Source organism: Rhinopithecus bieti, unplaced genomic scaffold (assembly GCF_001698545.2).
Source record: "Rhinopithecus bieti isolate Rb0 unplaced genomic scaffold, ASM169854v2 scaffold_81889, whole genome shotgun sequence".
NCBI lineage: Eukaryota > Metazoa > Chordata > Mammalia > Primates > Cercopithecidae > Rhinopithecus > Rhinopithecus bieti.
Window position 1 is genome coordinate 96,600 of NW_016830131.1, and position 8,120 is coordinate 104,719.

The 8,120-nt window shown below is 41.8% G+C and overlaps 1 pseudogene; it reads right to left on the reverse strand.

Moving 5' to 3' along the window:
* Window positions 1-5,878: 5,878 nt before the first annotated feature.
* Window positions 5,879-7,813, reverse strand: LOC108524216 (heat shock cognate 71 kDa protein pseudogene; annotated as a pseudogene).
* Between the last annotated feature and the right edge of the window lie 307 nt (window positions 7,814-8,120).

The following is an 8,120-nucleotide window of genomic DNA, read 5'->3' on the forward strand; positions in this document are numbered from 1 at the left end:
CTCTAATAACAAGTAGTATCATGCATGAATACATGAATTAATTAAAGATAAAAGCCTTATTTGGCTGGGCGCAGTGGCTCACGCCTGTAATCAATCCCAGCACTTTGGGAGGCCGAGGTGGGTGGATCACGAGGTCCGGAGATCGAAACCATCCTGGTTAACATGGTGAAACCCCGTCTCTACTAAAAATACAAAAAATTAGCCAGGCGTGGTGGCAGGTGCCTGTAGTCCCAGCTACTCGGGAGGCTGAGGCAGGAGAATAGCCAGAACTTGGGAGGTGGAGCTTGCAGTGAGCCAAGATTGTGCCACTGCACTCCAGCCTGGGTGACAGAGCGAGACTCCGTCTCAAAACAAACAAAGAAAAAAACAAAAAAAATGCCTTATTCATTTCATTAAGAGATATGAGGCGGGTGGATCACCTGAGGTCGGGAGTTCGAGACCAGCCTGACCAATATGGAGAAACCCCGTCTCTACTAAAAATACAAAATTAGCCGGGCATGGTGGTGCATACCTGTAATCCCAGCTACTCCAGAGGCTGAGACAGGAGAATCACTTGAATCGCTTGAATCTGGGAGGTGGAGGTTGTGGTTAGCCGAGATTGCACTATTGCACTCCAGCCTGGGCAACAAGAGTGAAACTCCGTCTCAAATAAAATAAAAGAGATACATTACTATTTTTTTTTTGAGACGGTCTTGCACTGTGGGGCAAACCAGGATATTGATATTGATACAGACAAGATACAAAACATTTCTGTCACCACCAGAATTCCTGAAGTTACCTTCTTATAATCACAACTGCTTTCCTCTCATTCTCTCACCCTTAATCTCTGGCAGCCACTCATTTCATCTCCATTTCTATGATTTTGTCATTTCAAGAATGTTAAATAAATGGACTCATACACATTGAACTTTCTGACACTGGCTTTTTCTTCTCAGCCTAAGTCTCCGGAGAGCCATCCATGTTGTGGAGTATATGAATAGCTCCTTCCTTTTTCCTGCTGAGTAGTACTCCCTGCTGTGAATGTATCACAGTCTGTTTAACCATTCATCCACTGAAACACACCTGGGTTGTTTCCAGTTTGGGACTATTGCACAGAAAGCTTCTATAAACCTTCATGTGCAAGCTTTTCATGAGCATAAGCTTTCATTTCTCTGGGATAAATATCCAGAAATGCAATCGTTGGATCACGTGGTAATTGTGTGTTTAAAATTTTAAAGAAATTGCCCAACTCTTCCAGAGCGGTGGTGCCATTTTACGTTCCCTCCACAATGTATTAGTGATCTAGTTTCTCTACATCCTCACCAACATTTGGCCTGTCACCATTTTTTCCCACATTATTTTAAGTCAAACTTTAATTTTAAGATAGTTCTAGATTTACAGAAAAGTTGCAAAGATCGTACAGACTTCTCATACACCCCTCGCCCGGTTTCCCCTACTGTTAACATCTCTTCATTTTCTGGAACCTTTGTCACAAGTAAGGAGCTGGCACCGGCACACCTGTGCTAACTAAACTCTGCAGTTTATTCATATGTTACTAGTTTGCTCCGCTGTCCTTTCTCTGACTCTGGATACCACAGTACTTTTCTTTATCATGTCTCCTTAGCCTTTGCTTGTCTGTGAGAGTTTCTCAGACTCCCCTTGTTTTGGATGACCTTGACAGTTTTGAGGAATGCTGGCCGGGTACTGTGTAAAATATCTCTTAATTTGGGTTTGTTTGATGTTTTTCTCACGGCAAGCCTGGGGTAATGGATTTTGGAAGGATAGCCACAAAGGGCAGTGCCACTCCCACCACATGGTATTAAAGGGATATACATGCGATTGACATGACTGATGATGTCGACCTTATTACCTGGGTAAGGGCGTTTGCCAAGTCTCTCTCCTATAAAGTTCACCTCTTCCTCCCTTTCCACACTTTTCAGTCCAAAGGCAAGTTTCCAAGTGCCAACCAGTACTCAAATGGTTAAGAGTTAAGCCCCATCTCCTTGAGGGAGAAATATCTGCATAAATTATTTAGAATTACTAGAATTCTCCTTTATGCGCCAGGCTCACGCCTGTAATCCCAGCACTTTGGGAGGCCAAGGCAGGTGGATCACAAGGTCAGGAGTTCAAGATCAGCCTAGCCAAGATGGTGAAACCCCGTCTCTACTAAAAATACAAAAAATTAGCCGAGTATTGTGACAGACGCCTATAATCCCAGCTACTCGGGTGGCTGAGGCAGGAGAATCACTTGAACCCGGGACGCGGAGCTTGCAGTGAGCCGAGATCGCACCACTGCACTCCAGCCTGGGCGACAGAGTGAGACTCCATCTGAAAAAAAAAAAAAATTCTTTATGGAAGATTTAACTATTTTTAAGAGTTAATAGATTAGTTACAGTTTTTGTTAACTAATTTGATACATTATGAACTTAATTATAATCTAGATATTGATCTATTATTAGCTGAAGTCCACAGTTTACACTAGGGTTCTCTTCCTGTTATAAAGTTCTCTGGATTTTATCAAATGCATAATGTATCATGCATCCCCCATACAATATCAAAATATGTACACAGCACCCAAATACACTCTGCAAAATAATTTCACTGCCCTGAAAATCCTCTGTGCTCTGCCTATTCATCCCTCCGTCCCCCTCACCCTTTGGCAACTACTATCTTTACTGTGCCTATAATTCCACCTTTTCTAGAATGTCATCTAGTTAGAATCACACAGCACGTGATTTTTTTAGATTGATATCTTTCACATAGCCATAAGCTTTTAAGCTTCCTCTATGTCTTTCCATGGCTTCATAGCTCATTTCTTTTCACCCTGAATAATACTGCATTGAATCCATGTCTCACAGTTTGTTTATCTATTCATCTACTGAAGGATATCTTGGTTACTTCCAAGTTGTGGCAACTAAGAATAAATCCTCTATAAACATTCGTGTGCAGGTTTTTTTTTTTTTTTTTTTTTTTTTTTTTTTTTTTTTTGAGACGGAGTCTTGCTCTGTCGCCCTGGCTGGAGTGTAGTGGCCGGATCTCAGCTCACTGCAAGCTCTGCCTCCCAAGTTCACGCCTTTCTCCTGCCTCAGCCTCCCGAGTAGCTGGGACTACAGGCACCCACCACCATGCCTGGCTAATTTTTTGTGTTTTTAGTAGAGACGGGGTTTCACCGTGTTAGCCAGGATGATCTCGATCTCCTGACCTCGTAATCCGCTCACCTCGGCCTCCTGAAGTGCTGGGATTACAGACCTGAGCCACTGCGCCCGGCCTTATATGCAGATTTTTGTGTGGCTATGTTTTCAACTACTTGGGTAAATACCGAGGAGTGCAACTGCTGCGTCATATGGGAAGACTGCGTTAAGAAACAGACATTCAGATGAGGGATAAAATCCTACACATTGGGTACAGTGTACACCACTCGGGTGATGGGTGCACCAAAATCTCAGAAATCACCACTAAAGTACTTACCATGTAACTAAACACCACTTGTTCCCCCAAAAACTATTTTAAAAAAAGACATTCTTCCAAGTGGCTATACCATTTTTTTTTTTTTTTTTTTTTTTTTTTTTTTTTTTTTGAGACGGAGTCTCGCTCCCTCGCCTAGGCTCCGCCTCCCGGGTTCACGCCCTTCTCCTGCCTCAGCCTCCGGAGTAGCAGGGACTACAGGCGCCCGCCACCTCGCCCGGCTAGTTTTTTGTACTTTTAGTAGAGACGGGGTTTCACCGTGTTAGCCAGGATGGTCTCGATCTCCTGACCTCGTGATCCGCCCGTCTCGGCCTCCCAAAGTGCTGGGATTACAGGCTTGAGCCACCGTGCCCGGCCCCCGGCTATACCATTTTGCATTCCCACCATCAACGAATGAGAGTTGGTACTGTTCTACCTCCTCCTCACCATTTGGTGTGTCAGTATTACGAATTTTCGCTATTATTCTGATGAATATGCCATGGTATCTTGATATTTTAATGTGCATTCCCTAATGATGTGTGACATTAAGCATATTTTCATATGCTTATTTGTCATCTGTATATCCCCTTTGGTAAGATGTCTGTTCAGATCTTTTGCCCACTTTTTTTTTTTTGAGATGGAGCCTCGCTCTGTCGCCCAGGCTGGAGTGCAGTGGCCGGATCTCAGCTCACTGCAAGCTCTGCCTCCCGGGTTCACGTCATTCTTCTGCCTCAGCCTCCCGAGTAGCTGGGACCAGAGGACCCTGCCACCAAGCCTGGCTAATTTTTTGTATTTTTAGTGGAGACGGGGTTTCACCGTGTTAGCCAGGATGGTCTCGATCTCCTGACCTAGTGATTTGCCTGCCTCAGCCTCCCAAAGTGCTGGGATTACAGGCATGAGCCACCGCGCCCGGCCACTTGCCCGCTTTTTAATTGGACTATTTATTTTGTTATTGTTGAGTGTTAAGAGTTCTTTGTATATTTTGTGTACAAATTCTTTATCGGATATGTGTTTTGCAAAGATTTTCTCCCAGTCTGTGACTTGTCTTTTCATTCCCTTAACAATATCTTTCAATTTTCATTTTAATAAAATATAAGTTATCACATTTTTCTTTCATAGATTGTGCTGTTAATGTTGTATCTAAAAAGTCATCACCAAACCCAAGATCATCTAGATTTTCTCCTATATTATCTTCTAAAAGTTTTACAGTTTAGCATTTTACATTTAGGTTCATGATCCACTATTAATTATTTTTTTGTGAAAAGGGTAGGGTCTGCATGTTTGTTCGTTTTTTGGCATTTGTATGTCCGATTGTTCTCAGCGTCTGCATGTTTGTTTGTTTGTTTGTTTTGGCATTTGTATGTCCGATTGTTCTCAACAATGTTTGTTGGAAATACTGTCCTTTCTCCATTCTATTGCTTTTGGTCCTTTGTCAAAGATCATTAGACTATACTTATGTGGGTCTATTTCTTGGCTCTCTCTTCTGTTCCATGGATCTATTCGTCTATTCTTTCACCAGTACCACAGTCTTGATTACTGTAGCTTTCTAGCATGTCTTGAAGTTGGGTAGTGTCAGTTCTCCAACTTTGTGCTTTATCTATTTCAATATTTGTTGGGTATCCTGGGTCTTGTGCCTTCCCATATATACTTTAGAATCAGTTTGTTAATATCCACAAAATAACTTGCTGGAATTCTGACTGTGATTGCACTGAACTGATGGATTATTTGGAAAGAACTGACATCTTAACCACATTGAGTCTTCCTGTTGGTGAACGTAGACTTTCTCTTCAATTACTTAGATTGTTGATTTCTTTCATCAGAGTTTTATAGTTTTTCTCATGTAGTTTCCTTGCACACATTTTGTTAGATTTATTCTTAAGTATTTCATTTTTGGGGGTGCTAATGTAAATGGTGATATGTTTTAAATTATAAATTCCAACTGTTCACTGCTTGTATATAGGAAAGCGACTGACTTGTATATTAACCTTGTATCCTGCAACCTTGTATAATCATTTATTAGATCAAGTTTTTGTGTATGTGAATTTTTTGAATTTTCTACATAGACAATCATATAATCTGCAAATAAAGTTTTCTTTCTTTCTTCTCAATTTCTATACCCTTTATTTCCTTTTCTTTTCTTAATGCACTAGCTAGAACTTTCAGTATGATGATAAATAGGAGTGGTGAGAAGAAACATTCTTGCATTTTAATTCAAATATTTTATTGTGCCAATTTTAAATAGTTATATTTAAGACATTGCATTTCCCACTTACAATACAGTGTTTATGAAGTGCGATGTTATTTCTTTCCCCTGTGCATGTGTTCCATATTCAAACATTGAGAATGCCCAGTAACTTACTATACAGCAGCTGAACTTTTTTAAACCACCACAGAATTTGCTACAAATTTAGATCCTTCAATGTTTTACATGTGTGGAACAATGCTACATCTATACTTGGGTTGGCTTAATCAACCTCTTCCATGGTGGGCCCTGAGGAAGCACCACCAGAGGGAGGAGCTCCACCACCAGGGAATCCCCCAGGCATTCCTCCTGGCATGTCTCCTGCACTCTGGTACAGCTTGGTGATGATGGGGTTGCAGACTTCCTCCAGCTCTTTCTGCTGATCTTCAAATTCTTCCTCCTCCACAGTCTGATTCCTATCGAGCCAGTCGATAATTTCATTACACTTGTCCCGAATCTTCTGTTTGTCCTCATCGTTAATCTTGCCTTGAAGTTTCTCATCTTCGACAGTTGCTTTCATGTTGAATGCATAGGACTCAAGTGAATTCTTGGATGACACTTTGTCCCTCTGCTTTTCATCTTCAGCTCTGTACTTCTCAGCTTCCTGGACATACGTTCAAAGTCTTCCTTGCTCAAACAGCCTTCGTCATTAGTGATAGTAATCTTATTCTCTTTTCCTATACTCTTGTCCACAGCAGAGACACTGAGGATGCCATTGACATCAATGTCAAAAGTGACTTCAATCTGAGGAACACCTCGGAGTGCAGAAGGTATGCCTGTGAGTTCAAACTTACCAAGCGGGTTGTTATCCTTGGTCATGGCACGCTCACCTTCATAAACCTGAATAAGCACACCAGGTTGGTTGTCAGAATAGGTAGTGAGGATCTGTGTCTGCTTGGTAAGAATGGTACTATTACACTTGAGGAGGATGGTCATGACTCCACCAGCCGTTTCAATACCAAGGGAAAGAGGAGTAACATCAAAGAGCAGCAAATCTTGAACATTTTCAGACTTGTCTCCAGACAGAATGGACAGCTATACCATATGTAACAGCTTCATCAGGGTTGATGCCCTTATTCAGTTCTTTCCCACTGAAGAAGTCTCGGAGAAGCTTCTGAAATCTTGGCCATACAAGTAGAACCACCAGGCAGGACAATAACATGGATCTGTGACTTGTCTAGTTTGGCATCTCGAAGGGCTTTCTCTACTGGGTCCAGGGTGCCATGGAACAGGTCAGCATTCAGTTCTTCAAATCGGGCATGGGTAATGGAGGTATAGAAGTTGATTCCTTCAGACATAGAATCGATCTCAATATGGCCTGGGTGCTGGAAGAGAGAGTATGCTTAGTACGTTCACAAGCAGTACGGAGGCATCTTATAGCTCTCTTGTTCTCACTGATGTCCTTCTTATGCTTGTGCTTGAACTCAGCAATAAAATGGTTGACCATTCAGTTGTCAAAATCTTCTCCACCCAAATGGGTATCTCTAGCTGTAGATTTGACCTCAAAGACCTCAATAGTGAAGATTGACACATCAAAAGTGCCACCTCCTAGGTCAAAGATCATCACATTTCTTTCTGCTCCAACCTTTTGTCTAAGCCGTAAGCAAAAGCAGCAGCAGTTGGCTCACTAATAATTCTAAGTACATCGAGACCAGCAATAGTTCCAGCATCTTTGGTAGCCTGATGCTGAGCATCATTAAAGTAAGCTGGCACTGTGACCACAGCATGGGTAACAGTCTTCCCAAAGTAGGCTTCTGCAATTTCCTTCATATTTGTCAGAGCCATAGAGGATAACTTCTCTGGATAGAAGCTTTTGGTCTCTCCCTTGTGTTCCACTTGGACCTTGGGCCTGCCAGCATCATTCACCACCATGAACGGCCAATGCTTCATCTCAGACTGGACAACAGCACCATCAAATCTGTGTGCAATCAGACGTTTGGCATCAAAAACCATGTTGGTCGGGTGCATTGCAACTTGATTCTTTGTGGCATCACCAATCAATTGTTCAGTGTCCTTAAAGGTGACATAGCTGGGAGTGGTTTGGTTTCCCTGATCATTGACAATTATCTCTACTTTTCCATGCTGGAAAACACCCACACAAGACTAGCTGGTGTCAGGATCAATACCAACTGCAGGTCTCTTCGACATGGTTGCTGGCATGTAGGCCTGGCTCCAACAATGAAGAAACACACGGGAACCCCAAGAGCTGCAGGCGAGTTCAATGAGCTAATTCAAATATTTTTGTTTCAGCTATTCTGATAGGCATGTAATTCTCTCTTATAATTTTTTGCATTTCCCTAATGACTAATGATATCATTTTTTCGTGGACTTATTTGCTATCTGTAGATTCTCTTTAATGAATATTTTTCATGTCTTTTGCTTATTTTTTAATTGGATTGATTTTTTCCTTCTGAGTTTTCAGAGTTCCTTATATAATCCAGATATGAGTATTTTA